The following is a 27,840-nucleotide window of genomic DNA, read 5'->3' as shown; positions in this document are numbered from 1 at the left end:
ACAGAAAGGCGAACGCTTCCTCGGGCTCTGCGGAAACCGCTTCCTTATTTCATAGGCGGAAACTGGGCTCCAATATGGTTCAGAAGAATGAGCACTGTTTGCTTTTCATGTATGACCGTACGTGTGCATATTTCTGACCATAGCAGCGCTGCCAGCGTTCTCTGACAATTTTATGAACCGAATACCCTCAAGTGGGCAGGTGATCGGTCAAAGCTAAGTTGTTTCATCCGGCGCCCGTATCTCGGCATCCTGCGCGAGAGAGCAAAAAAACACAATTCGCCATCACTGCTACCCATGAAATTAAGAAATCACATTACTTTCTAGGAAAGAAAAACGTGTGAATAAATTTAATATCGCCCATTTTACAAAATAAATGTCTCGCATCAGCGAATCTACCGGACACGTAATGGGGTAAAAAAAAAAGCGTCTGCATTGGGCACCACTGCTTCTCTCGAGTGTTAAGGAATGATCTAACTGAACTAACATACCATTATTTTTATCATTTCACGCGCGAGCGTGCGCGAGGAGTTTGGCTTTGAACTGTGCCAGACGGCCAGTATGTGGCACATCAAATTTCACCCAAACGCGCATCTGCATCACGCGCGTTGCCTTTCCTGTACTCGATTTCTCTAAGTACACCGACGGCACCGTTCACGAGTTTGTCCTTCAGGTCGATGTTGAACGTGATCGTGTACTGTTTGCCCCGAGCGAGCGTTGTCGTATGCGGTAAATTGCCCACTTCTACATGCGTCATACCGGCCACCTTGGCCTGTGTGCGAATGTACTCGTCGTCGGACCTGTGTCCGCTGCACGCGCCAACTGCCCTAGCCTCGTGTGCGTTTCCCACACCCTTGATTTTAAATATTGTGACAGCGCTAACACATACAACCACGAAGTAACAAGGACGAGACACAAGCGCTTGTTACTTTGTGGTTGCATGTGTTAGCGCTGTCACAATATTCAAATCAAGTATGCACCAACTCGCCCAGAAAGGAGTCTTAACGAAGTCCCACACCCTGTAGGCCAACATCAGTGTTGAACGCATCGACGTCCTTATTGGAGTAGAAGAGTCGCACAGCAGCGGGCACAACGACCAAGGCTCGATGGGCGCTGAGGCGAACCGACCTCTCGATGACGCGCACCCTTCCGGTGACGCGAACCACTTCCGGTTGGAGGGCCCTTCCCGTCTCCGATTTTCGTGAGGATTGCCGAGAACGCGGCGGCGTCCTTTTGATGCACAATCTGCCGCAACAGGAGAGATGATGCCACTACACCTCCAGGCTGAACACCTTGTTGCGACCACGTGCACACTTAAAGACCTCGCTAGCACGAACCGAAGGCAGTTGCCGCAGATCGTCGCACATTGCTCGTCGTACTTGTTCTTGTTCCCTAGTAAAATGGCGCAACCCAGTCTGGGGTATCGGCCATGAATCTGGCGGTAAAGAATCTGTTATCCATTTTTTTTTTTCTTGAACGTGATCTGTACGTTGTTCGCCTATAGAGTCATATCCCCTACAGGCTCATACCCCCTTAAGCAATGGCTTATGTCCCCGTAAAGGCGGCCCACATGATGATAGTTTTTACACACGCACATTAGGAAACGCTAGAAACTAGCCTAAGACAAGCTAAAGGCGGTCGTAACGTGGCGCTAAATTGCACCGCTCAGTAGGTGAATAATTATATCGTGCTCTCGGGCAGGGAAAGAGAAATAATGGCGTAGAAACAGCTGAAGAACAGGAGACAACAGCTGTGAAGTTTGGAGGTCGAAAGCTAATAAACACAACGGGAATTTTAGCTAATTAGTGGACTTCTGTAACGTCATGATGTTGAGGTATATTAACGCTCAAAATGCACCTTTTATAGCGGTATCGTGGACAGGTTAAGTGCGATACTGAAATCATAGCGAGAGCTGAAAAATCTAAGATTACATTTTATAAATATTCAAATGACGGTCTAAGGAACATAATTATGCTTATAGATAAGAAATGTCCGTGTGCAACGTTGTGTTGTAGTGCGACGCTAAAATGCATGCTTTAGGTCGTTATCTTGCTCAGGCTAAAAAGGTTTGGAAATGACACAAAGGAACTTTGAAGATCGACGGCAACACATGATCACTTTGATACGGGTATAGAAGCCAAGCATTACGTCACCAAGCGCTGAGGTCACGAGTTAGGTGAGAGCGACGGTTCCCTCTCGGTGGGCCATTCTCTGCAATTCATATCTCTTTCTTTTTTTCTTTAATTAATGGGTTTTACGTGCCTGGTATATAAACTTGAATATTGTCTGGTAAATAAACTTGAATTGGAATTTAAACTTGAATTTGAAAACCGCGATATGCCTATGAGGCACACCGTAGTGGGGGACTCCACAAATTTGGACCAACTGGCACCTAAGTCAAAGTGCGCGGGTGTTTTCGCATTTCGCCCCCATCTAATTCACGTGTAACACTGAGTATGAATACTAAGCTGATGTGGATTTCTAAAATACGCCTGTGGAATGTCATGAAGGTATTCTTTACAGTGAGCGGATACTTAGTAAATCATAAACTACGTAACGACGAAAAATAAGTTCCAACGTCACCTAGAAGTTCTCGCACCATCTAATTGTGACGTCATGAGTTTTGACGGCGTTGCCCCTGCACTTCCTAATTGTTTATCTATTACGAACGATGACAGTGCATTCCAAAGAAACCAAATACACTATCTAGGTAGGTTCCAGGACGATTACAGCGCAAGATGGGCCCAAATGAGCGAGGATACATTGCAATCCTTGACGTCATATTGACGTACATGCGCTGATGTTAAGACACGAAATTAAAAACAAAATTAAATTTGACCTAATTTTCTACGCCCTACTGATCAGGCTTTTCCAGCCAAATCAAAGAAAATAGGTCATTGAGATAATACTGTTGAAACCTGAATTTATATGGCGTTGCTTAAACATTAATGTAGATTAAATATAGATGCAACTCAGGCCCTCGTCCTGTCCACTTCTCTTGTGTTTCCTGTTCGTTTGATGCTGCACTTAAAGTGCCGCTTCAAGTTTTCCACCTATAGTTAAGTGTGGTTGCGTTAGTTATATATAAATTACGTGGTTTCACGTGCCAAAACCGTGATCTGATTATGAGGCACGCCGTAGCGGTGGACTGCGGAAATTTGGACCACCTGGGGTTCTTTAGCGTGCACCTTATTCTAAATAAACAGGTGCTTTCGCATTTCGCCCCCATCGAAATGCGGCCGCCGTGGCCGGGATTCGATCGCGCGACCTCGTGCGTAGCAGCCCAGCACCATAGCCGCTAAGCAACCGCGGCGGGTAGGTTTCAGTCTTCTGCGAAACTGAGCGCGTGTGCGTATGTTTGTACTCGCTTTCGTACCTTCATTTCACGTGTTTGTGGAACTCCTCATGGACATTCTTGCTCTTAGACGGCTCTCAATTGTTTTCCGGTACTTCCCGCGTTAGTACTTTTTTTTCCTTTTTTTTTACGCAATCCACCGGGACCACATAAACGTGCTCATTCCCGTACTTTGAATTCATGCCATAAAAGGAAACCATCCTAATTAGAACTAGAGGACACAGCTGTTACCTTTTATTGCAATTTCCTCCTTAATGCCTACCATTTTCATTCCGCCCCGGTGAGATATGCACCACTCAAATAATCCATGACAGGCAAATATTTTAGCGAAGCACAAAGAGGCAGGCCTTTCACATTACGCAGGAAAGTGTTAAATTTGCGCTAATTTATTGTCGACCATCCGCGCATTCTTCACTCTGTCGTTTGAATGGAAATCCTCTCGAAGGCGGCCGCGTTGGGATTTCTCATTCGTTGCTGCGCTCTCCTCTCGGCAACTTCATCGCGCCCGTCGGCCTGCGTTAAACGTATTTTCTTTCAGGTAAGCACCATCCGATTATCCGCCCAGTTACACCCAATATTCCTTAAAAAGGAGAACACGCACTTATATTCTTATATTACTGCGTATTTACGAATATTATTCGGCCTCTTTAAGGATCGAAGTAGTACGTTTATCTTGTTCAAGCCGTCACGCATAAAAAATATTTGGAGCCCATTTGTGCAGATAGTGCCAAGTCCTGAGCTGCAGCTCGCCGATATCGCAGAAGAAAGATGTAACCACTGTAGCTTATAGGGCCGAAACTCGGAGGCTAAGAAAGGTAAAAAAATAAAACAAGAAATGCAAGTACGAGTGGTAGAATGAAAAGACAGCTCAGAGAACGAGCGCGGATTGTTAATGCAGCCGAGATGAACAGAAGTGGCGAGTGGTGTAACGCGCGTAGAACATGCTACTGGCGGCCCCCCTTTCTGAGAAAACTTTCCTTCTGCAAAAAAATGGCCGAGGGTGTTTCGACTGAGAGATTATTTGCACATGTAAACAAAGTAAAGTGTGCAATGGTAAAGTAGTAGCCGAGTGGTTCGCTTGACCTTCTGTTGAGTTGTGACGTCGCATACAATTGCTGGCGAGAGGCCGGAAATCTGCTTTCCTTGACAAGAATGACATGCAGAATACGGACCGTTTGAAGCGTTGGTTATAGTTTGTTTCAGTCAGCAGAGAAGATCTAAATACGATCAATCAATGTGGAGCAGCTTCAACACGGACTTAATTTTGTTCACCCTAGCCCGAAAGAGCGCAGAGATCACGCAAGGAATAACCATGATCCATTGGCATTTCAAGCTGTAGCGAGCAGTTGCATGGCCTCTGGCCGTATCACCCCTTGTAGTAGTAAAGACAAGGCGCAGAAGACCAGGACTCGAGAAGAAGAACACAAACGACGGGACCGGCGCCACTCGCAACTAAGTTTATTTTCGCAACAAGCCTGCCTTATGTAGGTTATTCATGCCGAGTCGCGCACAATACTTTAGAAGTAAAAAACAGCAATCTATCGACCCCTCAGGAATCTTATTTGGCACATATTATGGCACATATTATAGCACAATTTTATGGCACATATTGTGTGCCAGATAAGATTCCTGAGGGGTCGATAGATTGCTGTTTTTTACTTCTAAAGTTTTGTGCGCGACTCGGCGTGAATACCCTACATAAGGCAGGCTTGTTGCGAAAATAAGCTTAGTTGTGAGTGGCGCCGGTCCTGTCGTTTGTGTTCTTCTTCTCAAGTCCTGGTCTTCTGCGCCTTGCCTTTACTACTTCAAGCATGAGCCAACTAGCCCAAGCAAGAGCTTTACTTGAGCACACCCCTTGTACTGAGCACCAGTGTATTGCTCCTCAAAGAATACGGTCCAATGTGCAAGGAAAGCTCGACATCGTCCGAAACATGGCGCCCGAAATGCGTGCGCCGTGTTTGTGAGCATGTGAGTATACGCGGCCGCACGACTTTTCCAGTTTTCAATGGCGTAAAAGCGGTGTTGAAGCGCCGATCCTGTCTCGTCTTTTCCCTGTTCTTCTACGCTGTCTCTTTCTTCTCCCTGAAGCGCTGGAAACGCCGCAGATGTGCAAGTTCGAACTAATTAAGTTTTCTGCATCGCCGGAGATTTCCAGTGAGGAAGTAGAGATAGCAAAAAGGCGCGAAAACTGAGCAGTGCAATCGAAAACGACCACAGCTACGTAACCCAGGCGCCTTTTACTAGTAAAAAGCAGAGAAAAATGTCGCTAATAACACGGCAGCAGCAGCAGATGAAATTGCGATTCGGTTATGAAACAGCTGGGCCCCTGTATACCGGGTGCCACTTGTTTCTACGAAAATTTAAACTAATATTTAAAAGTAGCAGTCTTGAAATAAAAGGACGCTACCGTCGGAGGCATGTCATGCCGCCAGTGGTGGCGACCACGGGGTGGCGGGTCATACGTGGTAATTAGTCGCTAATTGACTAAAATTCATTAAATAACTCTGAAACTTGTTAGTTTCAGCGCGGGCTCAGTACACTCGGGAAATTGAAGCGCGCTCTCGGTACAAGCTATATCAACTTTTGGATATAGAAAAGACCGATTACCCGCGTAACTGTGGCGCAATGAATTTCGGCTATCAAAGTGCGTGCAACTCGGAGACTGCAGCGTGCGCGATGCCGCGCCTCTCGGGGCGACGTCCCGCTACACACAGCAGCACCGACACAATTACACAGATTTCCCGAGCCGCTTTGAGGTTTCTATACAGTCAGTAACAGAGGAAATGAAGCAGTTTTTTTTTTTACATTTTCACTACCTTTTTCGTAAGAGTGTAGGGCACCTCTGCAACGGAGTCGCCAAATCGTCCGAAATGAGCAGCTGCTCGCCCTCTGTGTCGAGTGCTTTCCGTTCCTTTTCCAAGTCGTTTTTGCCTTTGGGCAAAACAGCGCGTTCATTCGGCATGTTCAACTTTGACACTCGCATATAGCGGCCCGTATCACCAGCCCCGAAGGGGGGCCAGCTGTGCCCTCTCGCAAAGCCGACAACGCCGCGGGCTCTCGAGTGCTGCATCCCAGCGGCAGGCAACGGACGCTCCAATCATCGCGACGCGCGCTTGACGAGAGAGCCTGCGATGTTGGCCAGGCGAGCCAGGTGGCGACGTCCCGCTTCGCGCGCCCATCGCTCTCGCTTTCTGAGCCGGAGCGCACAGCGCTGACGCAGCCAATGCTGTCCACAGGAATTGTAACCTTTACGCGGAAGACGGAGAGGAAAGAAAACGCCGAGTCCAGGTGGCGTTGAGGGAATGAAGCGAGGCCCGCCGAGCGCGAAGAGGCACTGGCGCCTGGTGCGGTAAATGGCAGATTTGTTGGCGAAAGCGTCCCTAAATGGCCCAGTAATTGAAATCCTGCCCGCATCATCATAGGAGCGAGATTTCGGAGACAAATGATGATGCGTGAATTTCTGGCCCTTTTCTTGACAAACTCTACAGATTTTCAACACTTGTCACATTACATGAATAGTAAACTCTGTCAAACGCTAGCACTTAAAGTCGCAACCAATAGAATACGCTGCCAAATTCCATTTCTAAATATTTACTTACACAGAGTTGGTCTGGCCCCCTCGCCGAACTGTCCCGCTTGCGGGAAACATCAAACGATAGATCATTTCCTCATTGATTGTCAAAGATATTCTGAATTGCGAAAAAGAACATTAGAAACGCCGTTCCGGCTTCTTAAATTAGAGTTAAATGTTCAAAAGTTACTATATTTGGGGGCCTAGACCATTGGGCGCAGCGACAGGAAGGTTGGCGATGCCATCCAGGATTTGATTGCATGGTCCGAAAAATTCGCACTATAAAATCAGAACTTAAGGTTTCGTTCTAATTCTACAAAATCCATTACATTAGCTGGAGTATGGCAGAGGCCTTTGCCCTGCAGTGGGCGTAACCAGGCTGATGATGATGATAAAGTTCATAAGCTAGAATCTACCTATTACTTCCCATATACCTATTCACCAATTTTGTTTACAGTTATTTTATCATTCGTTCTTCTTATTGTTATGTGGAACTGCCCGGTTATTTTGGCCCATTCCCTAGAGTGGGTATGCGCCACTAAAGTCCAGGCTCAACATCTAAAGCTAGGGAAACCATTGAACATATTTTATTAGAACCTGCAGATATCTACCCAGCTGTCGGTTTAGGCTGCTCCCGCATTCTTGAAGTCTTTGGGTTCAGGGATAGCGGGGGGAAAGTAAACATGCCTGCAACAGAGATTAATGAAAGGCGACTGGAGGTGTGGTGGTAGAAAAGTAGGGCGACAACATACGGAGGCGTACAAAAACAAAGTTCCCACTAATGGCTAAGAAAACTTAATGGTGGGAATTTTCGGTCTGTTAAAAAGCATAAGATAGGTTAGACATTAGGCAAAGTAACAAAAAGAGCTTGGTGGTGCAGCCCACCAACCCGTTTCAAAGGGGACGCTCATAGCATCCATCCATCCATCCAGCCATCCATCCATCCATGCTAGATATAATTACTGTATACGGCTCCTTTTAGGGAGCCCAAAGCGCGAAAAAGACAGGAGGCAATCACAAAAGAACACTGTTGAAAGGTAGGCGCCAGGGACATTATTTCAACGCGTTAAATGTATTGAAGGAGAGCCGACCTCCGTGCTTGACGACACACCTCGAGCGCGGCGTAAACAGAGAGGGAGGGAGACGCTGCTGACCTCAGAATTCTCCGACAGCGGGCGCCTGAATACCGCTACATTTCCCCTCCCCCCACCCCCCCCCCGAAAAAAAAGAAAAAAAAAAGAAGCAGAAGGATCACCACTTCAGAAAATCACAGTGTTCTAATTTTACTTTTTTTTGTCTTTTTCAGGCACTAGACGAGCGTGTTATTTAAACATTTTTTTAAACGACAGTGCTATAGATATTTTGGGACTGAACCACCATTAGACCACATTTTTTCTTCACTTCTATTTCTCTTGTTTCTAGAGGGCAAATCTGCGTTGCTATTTTTTTCCCTATACGTTGCACTGTCGTTTTCCAAGAGGTTGTTCATAACGCATTAAAATGGCTTACAAAAATACTCCCCTCACCGGCTTGAGCGTAAAACAGATCCAGATACTTGTCGAGGCCCGCAATAGGCCCGGCGTACATACTTATTACCCGGTAAGTGAATTCTATGAAACATTTGCGCTGCCCCAGTAGTCATGTGTACCTGAATGCGGCAGTAGTCCAGTTTCCAACTCGACACATTCGTGCAAAGCGAGATAACGTCCCAGAGCTGCTTTTAAGTCGTACGAGGGGGATCTTAATGAAAACCTTAAAGGAGCGCTACTAATAAAAGAAAGGAAATCGCTATCTTCGGGAAAACAGGAAGAAACTGTTAGAACGGGCTCAAACACTGCCGACAGGTGGCTGTTACAAAACGGGACGGAGCATGGCACGCTCCGCAAATTTTACAGCTTAGCGGGATTCAGAGACCAGAGAGGAGCAGCTGCTGGATTTTTTTCTGCACAGAAGGGAATCAAGTACATAAAATTAGTTCCCTCTGCCAAATATTTTCAGATTTCTTCGTTAGCCACTCCAGGAATCTGACTGCATGCAGGCACAATGAAACTTGCCCATTTCTACTCTTGTGCGTAGCTTACGCAAAGTTGCCTGCAGCCGCCCTGCCACGCGAGGTGTGGCGCTGGAGAAGCCTCGAGTGCCCGCACTGCGCGGGGTTCGATGCTCTGCACGGGAGCTGCCAGCGGGGCGACAGCATGCCACACTTGGCGCGTCTCGGAAAGCGGAACCGCTGCCATTATTATTAGCGATTATGCGTGTTCGGAGAGTCTTTTGCACTTGAAACGAGTACAGATTGCTTTGGAATTTAGGCTGAAGAAGGCAGATAGAGAGTAATAATCTAAGCCACTAGAACGCCTGAAGCCACAAGCAATATCAAACAAATACACGTACTGATCATCATATATGTATGAATGAATGTGTGATGTTTAATGGCGCAAGGGCCAGGTACCATCATGTATACACCCATGGTGGCTGAACGATCTCAGCACCAGAGTTCCCTCCAGTAACTATTGTGGGAAACTCTATGCCTCACTGCATGCTGTCGGGTCGTTGGGCGCCTGTGTGCATGATGCACGCTTCTTTCGTCTCGTTTCCGAATCCAAGCACGCCTATCTTTTCCACTTGGCTTTCTTCGCCGCTTCCGAACGCGCCCGGTTCGTTGCGACTTTCGCGGCCGCACTCCTCGCCTGCGTAGCGATGCACCGCGCGCTCGCCCCGGTTACGCCGCCCCTCGACGCGCGTCGCGTCGTCCGCCCGAGCGAGCGCCGAACAGGCGTGCGCGTCGCCAAAGCATTCCTACAAAGACCACTCGAGGGAACTCGGATGCTGCTGCTGCCTGCTGCAGCAGAAACGCTCAAATGGCACATCGTAATGGAATTCCAAGACATTTTCCCAGGAAGACCCTTATGGAAACGTCCACCTACCAGAAGGGCTGGGATTCAAAGCTGACGGAAGGATTAACCGGTCGGCACTCGAGATAAGTAAGAGGCGCTTAGGGTATTGGTGGAAAAAAAGCAGGTTAACAGAACTGGAGTCATTACACGCATGGTGTGCGTTTTACGGAATAAAGAAAATATAAAGCAGACACAGGCGAAATGCTAGGCTGCGGTGGATGCAGTAAAACGTGATTAAAGAAAACACGCTAGGCGAGTGTTTGTCACCGCCCCGTTTCAAAGAAGCTGTCAATAAAAGTAATAACCATAATCATAAATTGAATGCATTTTCATTTCTTGTAGAAGTGGAGTTTCAAGTATATCGTTCTGCCACAATGTGAATGATGATTAGTGCACATGTATTCGTCTCACATTGATGCTTATGGTTTTAAAGGTTCCTGTGAGGTCATTTCTTACGCTTTATCTTTCCAAATTTCCAAGCAGTCCCACTTTTCTGAACGCATATATGCGTAACCGGTACGAATTTCTGCGCTTATAACGCAAATTTTTTTTCTTCACAAGGACTAATCTGGAAGGTCAAGTGTGATGCAAGAAGGACGAAGCTTAGGCGTGCGCTGGTCTCCATCGTTCTCTGCAGAATCAAGCGTCCTTCCTTTCCTTAGATCACTATCATCATCATCATCACTATCATCATTGTTCTCATGTCAGCTTCCCGCTTGCCGCTCCCGCAGAGACCGCAGCACCGCTGCAGGGCGCAAATCGCGGCCGCGCCAGCAGTCGCCGCCGGCCGACGATGGTTCCGGCGCTCAGCGCTGCATGCGGCGCCGTCGCAGTGACAGTAAGGCCATAGCGGGTGGATCAAGTGGCGCGCAAGTATAGCCACTTGAGGATCGAAAACATTTAAATGAGGCTGCTGTTTTCTCTGTGCTTCCAAAGCACCCGAAGAAGTCTATCAATCGTTGCAGAGTATGCGCAGAAAAAACAGAAAACAAGCACACATTTGCGCAATTCTAGCGCAACAAAATTCTCTGCAAGAAAGAAAATAGGCTTAAGGTTTTCATTTATATCATACTCGTGCATACATAAATAACCAGGTTGACGGGAGGAGTCACAAAATCAGTGCAAGGAGCCGGTTCGTCGCACTGTGAGAGCAGGGTCCATACGGGGACATAGTACGTCAACCGCGCCTCACTAAATTCAGGTGGCCAAAATGTAGCTGCCCGTTTGTTGTGTCCGGAGTGTCGCCACAATGTTAGCCACTTAGAGGCTAAAACGGGCGACGCTGCAGGCGCGCGTTTCGCACACGCGACAAGAGCTTCGCCACAATGGCGCCTGGTTTAGCGGCCAAAGTCATTAAGCTGAATTCCTAGCGGGTACAACTGGCCGTGTATACTGCCGCATTCGTGCACACGCGACTGCTGTAGCGTGCGCTGCTGAATCTCTCCTGTTACTGCTTTGTCTTTCTCGTTTCTTTACCGTGCGCGAAAGGGCCTTCTTGAGCCTTAATGTAGTTCCGGTGAGGTGTATAGAAGACGAAACCGACTTGCTAGGCTAGTCTAAATTAGCTACTAAGGGGCAACGACTGTGGAGAATTAGCTCTTAGCTCAGGAGTAACATTAGTAATCTCTCAAACGCCTAAGAGTACATTGTAATTTTACCTATAGTCGACGAGTCCTATCCCACGGGCTCGTCATTCGGTTCACTTTAGTTTCTGCCACACTGTCAACACTGCGGTCAATAGCGCAATATAACCAAGCGGGAAATGCCAACATTGCGGTCAATAAAGTTTCCTCAAGAGTGTAAACGGTATCAAGGAGATACTGCCAGTCCAAGAGCCCGCGTCATTCCTTCCTGCACGAAAAGCTGTTACGTGAGTACACCTATGAGATCATATTGGGCATGGAAATGCATTTGGCGATCCCAGTATACATGCATGTGCAAAGCACCCTTCGCGCGAAAACGACATTGTCCCAGACCTTGTCGTTCTTTCGAACATTTCGGACTCTATGTGTTGCCGCGCGCGCTAGTTTATCTTTCTCCGGTGACTGCTTTTTACCGCGTAACAAATGTTAAACGCTATCGCTAGGCGCAGGACGCGCCTGCACGCATAGGAAGTTTATTGAATTTCATTGATCGTTCTATCAGCTGTCTATTGTCACCGAACCTTGTGTAGCCGCATCGTATGCACGACGGGAATTGTGTAGCAGTTTCCGGAAGGCACGCGGGAAGCTTTTTCGAGTCACGTATAAATGCCGATGCGCTTGACCCGCAGATCACATTTTCGGCGATCGCCGACTTTGCTCGCCGCTGTCGCTTGTTACTTGCTTTGCTGGGCACAAGTTTGCCCAATAAATAGTTATATTTGAAACTCACCATTTTGACACTGTGTCGTTCTTCACCGTCACTGCTACGTGACAATATACCTTTTCATATTACTTTCTGGAAAAAGACCCACAGGGAGGTTGCTAAAATGCATTTGTATGATTATTCAAATATACTGAGTGATCATCTTTAAGTTTAACAGAATTCTTTAAATTCCGTAAGCATTTCTATGCTTACCCAACGGGACCACCGTTCCTCCGTCCGTCCGTCCGTCCCGTATAAGACGACCGCTTTCGAGATAGCGCCCGCAGCTGCGAGCGAATTCGCCATTGCGCTCCCTCTTGCTTCAACGCCAAGTAAGCGGCGAGAACACAGCGCGCGAAGCATCTTTGTCGGCATCGCAGATCGCTTTCAATGTGTGGCCCGCGCGGTGGTGCCATACGAAGCCGCCACCTGGTTACGGTTGGTGACGGTTCATAATGGTTCGACGCGGATGGATAAGGAGCTCAAGAGCGGTAACGGCTATAATGATCGGAAAGTCATCAGCGCACCTGGTGCTGCCGCCTGCAGTACTTTGCTTACGTCATCAATGCTCCTTGCGCCGCCGTCGGCACCAGTTCGTGTGGCCATTATATGCTGTCGTTAGTACGGGCCTGATCAATTTTCATAACATTGATAATGACCCCGGGCTGTGGGGAGACGAGCAAATGGCATAATGCTTACGCATACTTGGACAACTCCCGCATGAGTTTGTGCGCGGTATTTTTTAATTGCCTGCTGCAGATAAAACGATTCTAGACCTGGAGCTGCATTATTCTGAGAGGTGCACATTGCGGCCGCATTTCGATGGGGGCGAAATGCGAAAACACCCGTGTACTTAGATTTAAGTGCACGTTAAAGAACCCCAGGTGGTCGAAATTTCCGGAGTCCTCCACTACGGCGTGCCTCATAATCAGAAAGTGGTTTTGGCACGTAAAACCCCATAATTTCATTTTTTTTTTCAGAGGTGCACATTATTAGGTGCATAATTAATTAACAATAATTACGTAATCGACTAGTTTATTACATCAGGCACATCGTGCAGTTTACGAATTGTAGCCTGTGAGTCTGCAGGGAATGAATTTTCTTGGAATTAATTTGCAGAATGACGAAAATTTGGAGATGTGTGCCATGAAACTCACCGTAAATGTGCACTGTTGTTCCACTTTATCATAAAACGCTCTTTCACGCATAGACGCACAAGAATAATTGGAACGCCCATGTATTCCATCCCACACTTCGGGAAATATCTGGAAACTGGTGCAATGCTGAAATTTCATTTGAAGTGGATACGCCTTGCAATCTCACCGGCTGAAATTTGTAAATTACAATATGTGCCGTAACGTACTCAAGAAGTTAATTAGCAAATTTTCATTAATTAAATGAATACCTCTTTCGATTTCTCGTGCTGGTAATGCCTGCCTCTTCGAATTATACAGCTCAAGGACAAGAATTATGCTATCTGCCACAGGCGATTTCTAAATATTTCGTAAAACATGCAAATGATCACCTAGTCTTTAATTAGCCTTCAAATTGTTCATCTTCGTTCGATGAGCTTGACAAATCTCCAGGAGAACAAGGCTGGTCATGTTATTATATCGTTGTGCCACACGCAAGCCGTAAAGGAGAGCGCCACAGGGGAGGCCCGAAGTACGACTGACAGACGTGGTCTTGATGTTTCGACATTTTCATGAAGTGTAGAACACAGAACTATATCATAAACGTTTTAAACTGTCCAAGGCCATTTGATCTTCAATGCGTAACGATTGCTGTAAACATTTTTCTTTCTAATGTGCGCACTGTATTGTATGTTAAATGCGTATTGACACGACATTATTAACTTGTCATTCTTCAGCAGTAAATAAAAGTTCTAACCCTTAACCACAGAAAAAAATTCACCTTCAGGCAGAGTTGCGTCCGTTCCTGCATTCTCTCACATTCCCTTGAGAGAGATTGTACATTGCAATCGTGTAGCGCGAGTATGTGCTTTCGCTTTCATTTGAAGAAACGAGCCTAGACAAAACTTACCTATACAAATGTTATTCGTAATAAATTACTTGAAAAAGAATGTCCTGACATAATTGTTTCACTCTTTACTGGGTAGCTGCGGACTCTTAATAGCGACATCGGGCCTTTATTCTTCAAACTCGCAACAAATGTAATAATTACATCATACATTGAAGTCGCCCATTCAAGACGTGCCCCAAGTGGAGCGCGGCCTCGTGGCGCAGGGCGCTTGGAACAGGAATGCTCCGTGCGCCGCGGAATTATGACGCGCGATTCTCGGGTGCTTCGCAAACCAACGAGGCGCGGGTCGCTCGTCGCGCTCGGTGGTGCAGCGGTCGCAGTGAAGCCGAAATGCCGAGAGCGAGGAAAGAGAGAACGGCCGATACAGCGCGAGCCCGTTTCAGTGCGATAGGAATTGTATGGAAACTACAGGCGTATTTCTGCCGTCGCAGTCGCCATGATGGTCCGCATAAAGTCCAAGGGCGATCAAATCGACGCCACACGCTGTCCGTGCGAGCGTGAACCGGCGATCGCGGCACAATCTCGCACATGCAGCGGTGATGAAGCGCGTAATCTTCCGTCGCGCGCTACGCTCTGAGGGGATGGGGGGGTCAATTCCGGGCGGCCAGGGCGTTTTCTGTGACGCGGTCATGGACTGGCTCGCGACTGTGAACGGTCGGGAGCCAGGGAACAAAGTGTGTTTATTATCAGACAAGGGGCTGCATATATAGGGACAGATAGAAATATGAGCATGCGCACTTCGTACCGTAAGGGGACGTCTGTGATGACCCTAATATGGGGGCAAAGGTTCGTGTACTCAATGGTTCGGTTGGTTCTCTTAGGCGGAGCCTCCGAGAACCCAATTGAGGACAAAGCCGTTGGTTTGAACACACACACAAATACTTTTAATCAAACTAAAGAAAAGGCTTAAGATAGATAGAAGAAAACAGAAAACATGCCTAAAATAAACACTCAAGCAGACATTGCGGCAAGGAACACACAGGGCTTGCATGAGGTTAACGAGTGCGCGAGTCCGGGCTTGCCACAAGGGCGGGGACGCGTCACAGTCTCGACGCGGCGACGCGGCGACAAGCTGGCGAAAGGAGTGGTGCCGGTCTCACCATAGGTCGCGGTGTAAGCTGACCGACCAGGCGACCGGAGTGCGCCAGCTCTGGCTAGGCGAGGAAAAGTGGGCGGCTTGGTGGCAGGAGTGGACGGCGGCGGCGTTCTGGCCGGGCAGCTGGGTGTAGAGTTCGGGCCCGTAGCCCGACGGCTCTTGTCCTGCCCACGGGCGCAGAAGCTCGAATGCCGGCCTCGGGCAGCAGGCGGCACGGCAGACGGGGGTGGCGTTCTGGCCGGGCAGCTGGCGTAGAACTCGGGCCCGAAGCCCTACTGTTCTCGTCTCGCTCACCGGCCTTGAGGAGCTGGCGGCCCGCTCAGCTAGACGGGCGACGCACAGGAACAGGTTGGCAGGAGGCCCCGGTCGGGTGAAGTCCTGGTGGCTCGGGTCTGGAACCTGACGGCCCGTCTTCAACGCCCGCTCCGGTGGTTGACCTCCTCCTGCCGTCGCTTCCTGGAACTCTGGCGTCTCCCCTGCGTCTCCTTGCATGTCCTCTGCGTCTCCCCTCGTTCTGCCAGCGCACCACGCTTTTTCTTCTGATCTGGCCGATTTGGCATTTTCAGACTGGCTGCCTAACTTCCCGTGGGCTTTCCTAATTGGTTGCTTTTCTTCTTGTTTGATGATGATGATGATGTCCTTGAGTTTGGCGCTTACCCACTCGCGGGGATTGGCCAAGAGTCGTTCTTGTTTTTCATGCGCCGCGCGTTCTCGTGGCGGACGCTCTTCGGCGTCGTTGTTTTCCTTCTTCCAGCATGGAATCCGCGTCGGCGCGCGTGCACTCATTGTCGTCTGCTCCTGATCACCGCACCATGTCGCGCACCACACATCACAACGTCTTAACATGACAGTGTGCATACTTACATCTTCCTTCTTTTCGAAGAGAAAACAAAAAGGAGAACAAAAAAATTACAAATTCGCATGTCAGGGACCTAATGCTGCGGTTTCTCTGGCAGGGGGTAACGTTGTGGCGGTCTACGCAGACGGTTACTTCTACGAAGGGTGTCCTCAGGTTGTAGCTCCGTCATCTGGTCAGGCTGGGATACCGACTCCGCAGAAACTGAAGCTTCAGGGTCCGACGTAGGATGCATTTCTTTGGAACTGAGATGCTCCCTGGTGCGCCGCAGCTCTTGTCCGCTGTCTGTAAGTAGGTTGTACGACCGAGGTGTGCCTGCAGGGCCTACAACCACAGCTGGTGACCAGGTTCTGCGTATGGTGTCGTACACTGATACTGGAGACCCGCTGGGAAGATGGGGTAGACGCTTGGCCGTCCGGTTGTAGAAGATCCGCTGCTTTTCTCTTAGTTCCTGGAGGCATTGCGAACGGCTTGTGGTGGCACAGTCTGCGGTTCGAGGTGCTGGGGAAGAACCGGCAACTGCGCCCTTGCTTGGCGACCCATCAACCTTTGAACGGGCGACTTCAGTTGCTCGTCCCTTGGCATGTTTCACCCCTCCAGCAGGGCGCTGTTAAATTCCATAGTTGCGAAAGGACACTTCGTTAGCAGTTTTTTCGCCTCCTGCACGCTCCGCCATGCCGTTACCACGAGGATAGTACGAGCTTGAAGTTACGTGGGCACTTCCGAGCTGCGCAGCAAAAGAGCGGTAGCACGCGCTGTTGAAAGGTGGGCCGTTATGACTGCACAGCTTTGCCAGGATTCGATGAGTCGCGAAGACGAGCATGCATGCATTGTTTACCGCTCTCGCTGTTGTATGACGTAGCTTTTGAACCTCGAAAGAGAGCGAGTAGAAATCCACGAGGATTAGGTAGGACTGGTCATCGTGGTGGAAGATATCAAGCCCTACTATTTGCCATGGCAGGCCTGGTATCTCGTGGCTCAGCATAGGCAGTCTAGTGTTCCTGCGCTTGTACTTTTCGCACGCTGCGCATGACTTAGCTAGAGCCAAGATGTCCGCGTTCATGCCGGGCCAGAACATTACTTCTCTGGCTCTCATCTTCATTTTTTCTTCGCCTCCATGTGCGGTGTGTAGCAAGCGCAGAATTTCCGGTCGCTTCGCCAGAGGAATGACTATTTTGTTGGTTCTGAGGAGCAGGCCTTCCTCAACATGCAGCTCGTTGCGGTAACACCAGTATGCACGCCGGGCATGCGGCACATGGTTCTTCGTTTCCGGCCATTCTGTGCTCGAGTAACGGCGCAGTTCAGCCACACTGGCGTCTTTGTTAGTTTCATGCCGAATACTATCGAGCTGCTGGTCTGACACAGGAAGCGAAGAAATAACGCCGACTTGAAATTGTTCTGTCTCGTCGGTTAGTTCCGTAGCACTCGGGAAGCGAGAAAGCGCATCAGCTAGAAATAACTCCTTGCCTGGTTTGAACGTGACCTTGATTGGGAATCTTTGCAAAACAAGCCTCATGCGCTGCAATCGTAGCGGGCATTCACAAAGTGGCTTTTTGAATATAGATTCCAGAGGCCTGTGATCCGACTCGACGGCAACCTGTGACTGCCCGAAGATATAATGTTGAAATTTTGTGCAACCATGAACAATTGCTAATGTTTCCTTCTCGATCTGCGCGTAGCGCTGCTGTGCTTCCGTTAGCGAACGGGATGAGTAGGCAACTGGCTGCCCATCCTGCAGTGTAGAAGAACGGCTCCTACGCCATGCTGACTGGCGTCTACTGACAAGGTCGATGGTTTTTCTTGGTTAAAATAGGCAAGGACTGGCGCCTTTGTGAGGGTCGCTCCAAGCTGACGAAAGCTGTTTTCTTGCTGGTCTGTCCAGACCCACGTGACGTCCTTTTTTAACAGCTCGCGAAGCGGCGCTGACAACGTGGATATGTTAGGGACAAACCGAGGCACCAAGCTGATCATGCCGAGGAAAACTTGCAGTTGCTTACGGTTTTGTGGTGGCGGGACTTGCATGATGTCTTCGACTCTGCTCGGGTCCGGGCACAGCCCCTCTGGAGTCAGAATGTGGCCCATGTAGCGGACTCTTGGCTGGAGGAAATTGCACTTGTTCTTATTGAGCTTCAGGTTGTGTTGTCTACATCGGGACAGCAAAGCTACTAAATTTCTGTCGTGTTGCTCTGGTGACTGTCCCTAAACCAGTATGTCGTCCATAACGGCGTCAACGCACCTCAAGCCCTCTAGTACCTGGTGCATCACCCGCTGAAACATTTCCGGCGCGGAAGCGATGCCGAACGGCATGCGCAGGAATCTGTATCGACCGTAGGGCGTGCTCATAGTGCATAAGCGGGAGCTCGGCTCGTCCAACTTAATCTGCCAGAATCCTGACGATGCATCCAGAGTAGAAAAGAATTTCGCTCCATGCAGCCGCGGTAGGATATCTTCTAACGTCGGCACGTGGTAGTGCTCTCTTAGAAGTGCCTTATTCAAGTCGGATGGGTCCAAACATATGCGTACTTTTTCTTTCTTTACTACCACAACCATGTGACTAGACCAGGAAGTCGGTTCTGTTACCTTAGCAACGACGCCGTCGCGCTCCATTCGGTCCAGCTCAGCTCGGGCGCGCTCCTGAAGGGCGATGGCGATTCGTCGCGCTGGCTTGACGACGCCTCGAGCTTCATCTTTCAGCTCCATGTGCTACGCTACGTCTTTGATTTCTCCCAGCCCCTGGAAAACATCTCGAAATCTTCCCACTATTTCGTTAGTTTCCAAGGCGTCCACGGTGTTTATGCGGCCAATCAGCCCTAAGCGTTCAGCCACCTTGCCACTCAATGTAACAGGAACCGCGTGTTTCACGATAAAGAATAGCGCCGTGGTAGACTGCGTTGCACTGGCGACCTGAAGCTCGATCGTCTTCGTCACCTTTTCTATGTGCCCGAAAAACGACCGTAGCGTAGAGCAGCAGTTTTGTGCTGGCTTATGTTTCTGAGCGTCACTTCGCGCATGACGCAACATTGGCTCCGGTATCAATATTGCAGCGTATGGCGGAACTTGCGATGTTGACAGTCGCTGACCAGCGGTCGTGGCCATCAATTGCATCGACTTCGAGGGTGTGAAGAAAATAGCCCTCGTCCTCTGCCATTTCGACCTGTTTTATCTTACATGCTTGGCCCCTCGGTCTCGCTTCTGGTTGACGACACCCCCGCGCGAAGTGGTTTCGGCCGCCACACTTGTTACAGCGCTTGCCTTGCGCAGGGCACTTTGCTTTTCCGTGTGTGTAAGAGCAGTTTGAGCAAATTCCGAGGCTTGCTTTTGATTTCACAGCATGTACGGTGGCTTCATCGGTTGCGCTTGCTTCTGCCTCCCTGATCCCGTTAAAGTGCTCCTTCGTTTGTTCCCTTGTTCGGCATATTTCCACTGTTTTGGCATACGACGGATTTTCAGACAGAAGTTTCTGCTGCAGGTCCTTGTCTCTAACTCCTAGAATTATTCGACTGTGCAGCAATCTGTCCTCTAGTTCTTCGAATTCACACAAGCGAGCAAGAGTTCGGATATCGATCAGCCACTCGTTAAAAGATTCGCCCTCACTTTGATCTCGGGAGCCGAAACGAAACTCGTTGAACGTTAAATTCTTCGTTGGTTTGTAGCGGGCCTCGAATTTTTCAATGAGCTATCGAGGTCTTGCTTTTCGTCCTCATTTGCGAATATGAAGGTATAGAGCACCCGCTTGCTTCTTCACCAATTGTCACAAGAAGTGTTGCTGCCTGAACTTCTTTAGGCTGCTTCTTTAGTCCGGTCGCCGTAGAAAATAGAGTGAACTCACTTTTCCAGATGATCCAGTTCTGGTAAGCGTCACCCGTACTTTCCAGTGGCTTTGGAGGTGATAGAACCGTCGACGCCACATACTTCTTTCTCTGGAGGGGTGCAGCTGGACGAGGGGGCGGGGAAGAACAGCGGTGAACGCGGCTTGCGAAACGCGTCGCCGTCCCACTTCTGACACCATGTGAACGGTCGGGAGGCAGGGAATAAAGTGTGTTTATTTATTTATTTATTTATTTATTTATTTATTTAACAATGTCCTTACAGGCCTCGTATGAGGCATTGGCTAAGGGGGGCGTTACAATAAGATTAACAGAGTATATAGAACATATAAAAACATAATAGACATACATTATTAATTGACAGTGAAAAAATATATGCCTATCTTATACAAGTATTAAAAGCATTGTACAACATAACAAGGTCTGGAATGTACATATCAGAAAAAAAACGATACAGTTACTTTAATAAACAATGAAAGATAATGTTGCCACTCCAGTACAAATACTAAACAATACTAAAGAATACAAGAATGATAAGCGAAATGAGTTCATAAACAAGAGAGCACATAACTGAAAAAAGAAAGAAAAAAGCATCGTGCACTTTATTGAAGTTACGCGGTGGAATATCAAATGATGAGCTGGCGGAATTTATCGGAATTAGGTTCGGAGACGATGAAATCGGGAGGAGCGTTCCACAATCGAATGGCACGAGGAAGCGCCGACCAGTTGAATGCATGTGTGTTCCCGTAGATGCGTGTGAAGCTGAGGTGATTATGTAATCTGCGAGATGTGAAAGGTGCGACTTCAAGCCGTAAAGAAGATTTCCTATCCGCATGAACATACTTGTGAAATAATGATATGAGTGCAAAATCGCGTCGAGTACTTAGTGGCTGAAGTGAAATATCAAGTTTTATTTGTGAGATGCTTGAATTGTAGGTGTAGTTACGCGAGATAAACCTGGCGGCCCTATTTTGAATTGATTCTAATAAGCTGATTAGGTTGTTATGATGAGGTGACAAGATTGGGGAGGCAAATTCGAGCTGGGGGCGAACAAACGTCTGATAAGCTAGCTTACGGATGTTAGAGGGCGTATTACGTAGGTTTCAGCGTAAGTACCCCAGTGATTTTGAACCATTAGCACACATAGTAGTAATGTGATGGGCCCAGGAAAGGCTTCATGCGAGATTAATGCCTAAGTATTTGTAGGAAGTAGCTACAGAAATGGGCTTATTATTTACGTTATATTGGAAGGAAGAGATTGAGTGTTTACGGGTGAAAGACATTACTTTGCATTTAGACGAATTAAAATTCATTAACCAAGTGTTACACCAATCGAATATGAGATGAAGGTCGTTTTGAAGAATGAGGTGGTCATCGAGGCTGGTTATAGGGCGGTAAATAATGCAGTCATCTGCGAATATTAGCACTCGGGATGTTAAGTTATTAGGAAGATCGTTAATGTAATCAGACAAGGGGCTGCATATATAGGGACAGATACACATATGAGCATGCGCACTTTGTACCGTAAGGGCACGTGTTAACATGACAGTGCGCATACTTACAGCGACCACTGCACGAGGCTTGGGATTACACGTGACCTCCGCCTTCCATGACGGTTTGTGCAGCAGTCCGCTCAAGACGCCCTATAGACCGTTTTTTTCATGGGCGCCACCATATTGCTACGCAGTGGCGCCATCTGTGGGCTGTCGGTATGCTGGCTTCGGCGAGCGCTCCGTTTTGCATGGCAGGCACATGCTCGGCGGTAGCTTCTGGCGTTTGTTTTCACGCTCGTGCGGTCTGTTTAGTATGACGCGGCGTCTTCTACGTGGAAAACGGTTCTGTGAGACGTACTTGAGTGGTTTAAGTCGGTATGGCCGGACTTCCTGCTGGCATTGCGGCGGACGGAGCACGCAGCGCGATGTGTGCGGGCGTGTTTGAGCCTACAATCAGCCTCGGAGATCAATTGTGTATTTCTGATAGTTCCATTTACTAATGTGACCTTAGTGCAGTATTATCCTCTAGTTCTAAGCTGCGGTCTAGGAGCAATGAAACATGCGCGACGATCGTAACAGCGTGGGTACCGTTCTGCTACGGTAGGAGCCTTGCTGTTATACTAATTGACAAGCGTTCAAACTGTTAGGTGCAGATTACGTTGCGTGACTACTTGATTCGGTGGATGAGGTTTACACCCATGAATCAAATAGTTTTGATTAGTAATAACAGCATACCTTACAGTGTGAACTATACTTCTACAGCAAAGCGACCCTTTACGAACTGCGCGAGCATCCTAAGCAGCGGTAGGTGCTGGATTACAGATATCTTTGCTCTATATAGCGCATGGTCCAAGCATGCAGCATCAACATTTATAGATCTATAAACGTTGTGCGGCGTGACTATGCGAGGTCGTATTGCAGCGTTGGCCCGCTTTCTTTCTTTTTCGGGAAAGAGGATGATAACCGATTTTTTTTTTTCGGTTGTGTTCATTCCGTTCTCTACGACGCACTCACGCATATTACTGAAATTGTGTCATCAAAAACAGCCATCGCATTCTTTTTATGCCATCCATCTCGGATACTAGGCTCTACAGGGCTAAAAGGCAATGACAAAGCACATAGCTTATATGTATCATGCTGGTTCACCAACCGCAGTGATCGCTGTGATGAGCAGCGCCATCGGCCTCATGCAAGAAGGCTAACGTAGACATATAGTGATTTCAGGCCTACTAGACTTGAAATGCGTGAGAACGATGCCGGTGCATCACAAATATTTGATAGCGCCTGCCGCTTAGACGTTTCGTGGTTGCCTTAGGTTGGCCGTGCACGAGCATGCGCTCTTATATTTTAGTCCCTACACCAAGTGATCATACAGTGAGCAGATTTACCCGTTCGTGCTGGTAATACAGAGACGCCGGTTCTCTTGGTTGAATTAAAACCGATATACGCAAAATAGTTCACAACACATACATACACCACGGCTGATAATGCGCGTCGCATGTTTGCGCCCCCAAGAGATATATCCACGTAGTGTATATTACCGATGCACCGAAAGGCTTCCCTGACGACAATATATGAACGGACATTGCGCGAATTTCATAATGTACGATCTAAAACATCTAGAAATCGTTCCGCAGCACAAAACAGCAATATTTCAAGCAGCGCCGCGCCTGATCGCACAAGCCAGAGAGGAGGAAAAGCACGCCGCGCACCCTTTCCTTCTCGCCCGTTGAAGAGGTCTATAGACCAAAAGCGTGGCAGTTTAAGCGAGATTGTATGTCATGACTTCTTTAGGTTTGTAGCGCAGCTCAGAAAAATCAAAAAGGAGAGTGGACGGGGTAATGAAAGGGAACGGAGAACAGAGTGGCGAAAGGGAACAGAGAACTCCGCTCTCTGTTCCCTTTCATTATCTCTACCGGTCTTTCTGAGCTGCCCTACAAGCCTAAAGAAGTCTATAGACCGTTTTTTCATGGGCGCCACCATATTGCTACGCAGTGGCACCATCTGTGGGCTGTCGGTATGCTGGCTTGGGCGAGCGCTCCGTTTTGCATGGCAGGTATACGCTCGGAGCTGGTTTCTGGAGTTTGTTTTCGCGCTCACATGGTCTATTTAGTCTGGCGTGGCGTCTTCTACGTGGAAAACGGGCCTGCGAGACGTACTTGAGTGGTTTAAGTCGGCATGGCCGGACTTTCTGCTGGCGTTGAGGCGGACGGAGCACGCAGCGCGATGTGCGCGCGCATACTTGAGCTTACAGTCAGCCTCGGAGATCAGTTGTGTATTTCTGAAAATTCCATTCACTAATGTGCCCTTATAGCAGCATTCTGCTTTAGTTCTAAGCTGCTGTTTAAGAGCAATGCAACATATGCGACGACCGTAACAGCGGTGGTACCGTGTTACGATAGGAGCTGTACTGTTATACTTTGAGAACCGATCAAACTTAGCTGTAGATTACATTGCGTGTCTACTTGGCTCTATGGTCGGGATTTCTATCCATGAATAAAATATTTTTGAGTAGTAATAACAGCATACCATGCATTGTGAATTACAATTGTCCAGCAAGTGCGCGAGCGTCCGAAGCAGTGGTAGATGCTGGATTACAGAAATATTTGCTCTATCTAGCACATGATTCAAGCATGCAACATCAACGTTTATAGATCTATAAACGTTGTGCGCAATGACCATGCGAGTGAAGGCACCAAGGACAACATAGGGAACATTACTTGTACCTAATATTTGAATTAATGAAATGATAAATTAAAGGAAATGAAAGTGGATGAAAAAACAACTTGCCGCAGGCGGGGAACGCGTATTGCGAAGACGTGGAATCCTTCCCCAACTGCGGCAAGTTGTTTCTTCATCCACTTTCATTGCCAATAATTTATCATTTCTTTAATTCAAATATTAAGTACAAGTAATTTCTTCTATGTTGTCCTTGGTGTCTTTGCTTGTGGGCATCCCATGATTAATAAAAATGTGGCTCCTCACTCAACCCCCTTTCTTCTCCTTCATAACCATGCGAGGTCTCATTGCGGTGTTATACCGTTTTCTCTCCTTTTTTCGACAAAGAGAATGACAACCGAATTTTTTTTCGGTTTTGTTCGTCCCTTTCTCTACGACGCATTCACCCATATTACGGAAACTTTGTCCTCCCAAATAGGCGTCGCATTCTTTTTAGGCGATCCTTCTCGGATATTACGGCTTTACATGGTAAAAAAGGCAATGCCGAAGCACATCGCTTTATATGTATCATGCACCATGGTTCGCCAACCGGAGGGATCGCCTTGCTGAGCAGCGCCATATAGGCCTCATACGGGAGGCTAGCGTAGACATATGATAGTGATTTCAAGTCTGCTAGACTTTAAATGCACGAGAATGATGCCGGTGTGTCACAAATATTTGATAGCGCCTGGCGCTTAAATGTTTCGGGATTGCCTTAGGCTGGCCGCACATGAGGATGCGTTCTTATGTTTTAGTTCCTACGCCAAGCGATCAGATTTTCTATTTCCTGGCAATACACAGACGGCGGTTCTCTTCGTTAAATCAAAGCTGGTACACCCAAAATAGTTCACAACACATAAACTCACCGCGGCTGGCCATGCGCGTCACATGTCTGCACCCCAAAGAGATATTTCCGCGCACTTACCGATGCACCGAAGGGCATCACACTGGTTCCCCGACGACTCTGTACGAACGGAAATTGCGTAAATTTCACAAAGCACGAGCTTAAAACATCTCCAAATCGTTCCGCAGCGCGCGACAGCAATACTTTCAAGCGGCGCCAGATCGCACAAGCCCGAGAGGAGAGACGCTCTTTGAACTTGTCGCATTAAAAGGCTTTGTGTTCAGTGTGTTGATGAGCGTTCGCAGAATCGAGGCCCCATTGCCGCTGTTACGCAACGGGGTTCGGCCGGCGCGTGCTCGAAACTGAGAAGGTGTGCCTGTCATTCACTCTGCAATATAACATCGAACTTTCTCGGTTAAACGGATGAAAACGAAGCAATATACTTAGCCACTCGCGCTAGTTTAACGTAGCTCTTTAGGGTTATTCCAAGAGGCTGTTGGACAGTCAAACTTGGTGCTATATTTACGTTGCTTCTCTGTAAACTTCCCCCTTCCAGAGTCCCTTTGACAGCGAAGTCCCACCACGTCGAAAACTACTTCGGATCGGGCGCGCAACTGACACACTGCAACAGTACTCAGCTGGAGCTCCCAAGGTAAAAGGCCTGACACGACCGGAATATCGCTGTAGTTGCCTTTCGACATGTATAACGTCGTCGCAAAGTTTTCATTTAATTTATTTTTCGTAGATTCCGTCGACCGTAATATTTTATTGGCATTATAGCACCCGATCTATTACACCAGTCGCAGGAATGAGACACATGTATAACCAGAACTAAAAGGATACAGGACTAACTGCGCACTCGACACGACGCTAATGTAATTTTTCGTTCTCTGGCATCCTTAAAGTGCTGCAGTTAAATGGGTCAGTCTTGAAATACGCAATAACTAGCCCAACTTCATTTGTTTATAGAGTCGGTCCATTAGGTGTGACTGCATGGGCTTAGAGGTCTCAGAGGTCACAGTAATTGTACAGAGATTCGCGACATTTCCAGTGCTTACAGAAAATTGAAACACTTGAGGAGAAAGAGAGAAAAAAAGCGACAGGACTGGAAGAGGCGTTTCTTTTTTCTCTCCACAGGTTTTTTTTTTTTTTTTTCTACAAGCGCAAGGAATATCAGGAAATGTCTATAGCTTCCAGCTGTCCCATGTTTCAGCTTTAAAGGGGACACAGAGCTCGCTGAGGAGGCTGCACGGCAGCGCCATAAACGCGCATCGCGGTGGCGGAAACAGTCTAGGAAAGAAGGTTTCGTGCAGATCAGCCTTTCTTTGATCGATTGTAAATGTCCTGCATTAACCATTGCCTCGGCGCCCGCATACGGTAGCCCTGCTGTCGAGGAGTGCAAATTCCGGGGGATAGTTAATACAAAGTGCGAAATTATGTTAGCTTCCTTTATATCACGTTATATCGGCAAGTCATGCCTGAGGTCTACTGTGTCCCGAATCCTGCCACAGCCGCTTTTGGTGAGAGGGCCCCATCCGTGAGCAATTGCGGACCTGCATGCATTGATGAAGAGAAATGTGCCAAGTCGCGCACATTTTTCTCGCAAAATAAAGTATGTTTTTCTCCCACTCCCTCTTTTTGTGTCGTTATTTAACCATAGCCCCGTAAGTGGTTTGAGCATATATGTTGCTATGTTAAGACGGCCGGACGGTCTCGCCTCGGCCATCGTCGGTTCCTCACGCAGCCTCATGCACGTATTACGGACGCCTTCGTAAGGTTCCCATTCGAACACGGCAAGTATACATAGAAACGAAAAAGAAAAAGCTTGTGATTAAAATATTGGGCAAAACGTAAGTTTCATTTCGTCATTCCCGACAAGAAAAAAAGGCTTTAGCAGTTGTCAGCCTTCCTTTTTTTTTTCAGAAAGGGCTTCCGACACTGTCCCTCTGCTGGCAAGCCAGAGTATCGTGCTTTATATGTCCAGCTTCCATGTTTACTCGAATGCAATGATAATATTGTGCCGCGTATATTTTCAAGAACACTCCCGTTGAAGTGTTTATCAGGTATGCACAGCAGATAAGCACTGAATGACATATTCACTGCTGAGCCGATTCTCAGACGAAGCTACAAACACTAAAGACAAAAAAAATATGCAGTGCTGACAAACATTTCCATGTGGAAGTTGCTGATTGCCCCTTCAAAGTTTGACGCGACAAGCAGAAACCCTCTTCTCGTACGTTCTCGTGGACAGTTATGTTTGCTCTTGTTATGCTCAATTACACAGTGAATACGCACTCAATGATAGGAGACCCGTCAAGTGAGTGAGTAAGCAGATTTTAATGAAGAGAAAGGAGAGGTTGTGCGGGAGAGCGTGTCCCAAGCCTGCTACTCCTCACTTGGAGTAAGGAGTAGTGGGAGATACAGGGAAAGCTAGGTGGAGGTGATTATGTTAAGGTACAATGAGCTACTATATACACGTCGTAGAATACGCGGGTGTGCGCTTTAGACACACTACACGCAGAAATAATCTTGTCCACACAGTTATCGCGCCAACACGTGTCGCACTGTCTTCACGTCACAGGTCCTAGAGACGACCGTCTAAGCAAGATGCACATAAAAAGTCCAAGAGTGATTCTATGGTGCGTGACACATGGTTGCACGTCAAAGCGCGCGATTGGTTTTACTGTTTCCGTTTTGCAGGCAGAGGCACAGCAGTTCAGCCAAACAAGCGCGCACCGAATAAAAACTACTGGCATTGCTACTGGCAACCAAACGCCACAGGAAATCTCCATTCTCGCTC

General features: G+C 47.9%; 1 long non-coding RNA gene across 2 annotated transcripts; it reads left to right on the top strand.

Moving 5' to 3' along the window:
• Window positions 1-3,115: 3,115 nt before the first annotated feature.
• On the top strand, window positions 3,116-26,668 carry LOC129385196 (uncharacterized). 2 transcript variants are annotated; one of them, XR_008612797.2, is made up of 3 exons: window positions 3,146-3,890; window positions 8,230-11,687; window positions 25,597-26,668. It is a non-coding gene; the product is annotated as an uncharacterized lncRNA (long non-coding RNA). The 2 variants fall into 2 exon arrangements; XR_011894861.1 differs by having other exon boundaries at window positions 3,116-3,890; window positions 8,230-26,668.
• The last annotated feature ends 1,172 nt before the right edge of the window (window positions 26,669-27,840 follow it).

This window comes from Dermacentor andersoni, chromosome 5 (assembly GCF_023375885.2).
Source record: "Dermacentor andersoni chromosome 5, qqDerAnde1_hic_scaffold, whole genome shotgun sequence".
Classification (NCBI taxonomy): Eukaryota; Metazoa; Arthropoda; class Arachnida; order Ixodida; family Ixodidae; genus Dermacentor; species Dermacentor andersoni.
Note: the sequence above shows the minus strand (reverse complement) of the source record. Positions and strands in the feature narration are given on the sequence as shown.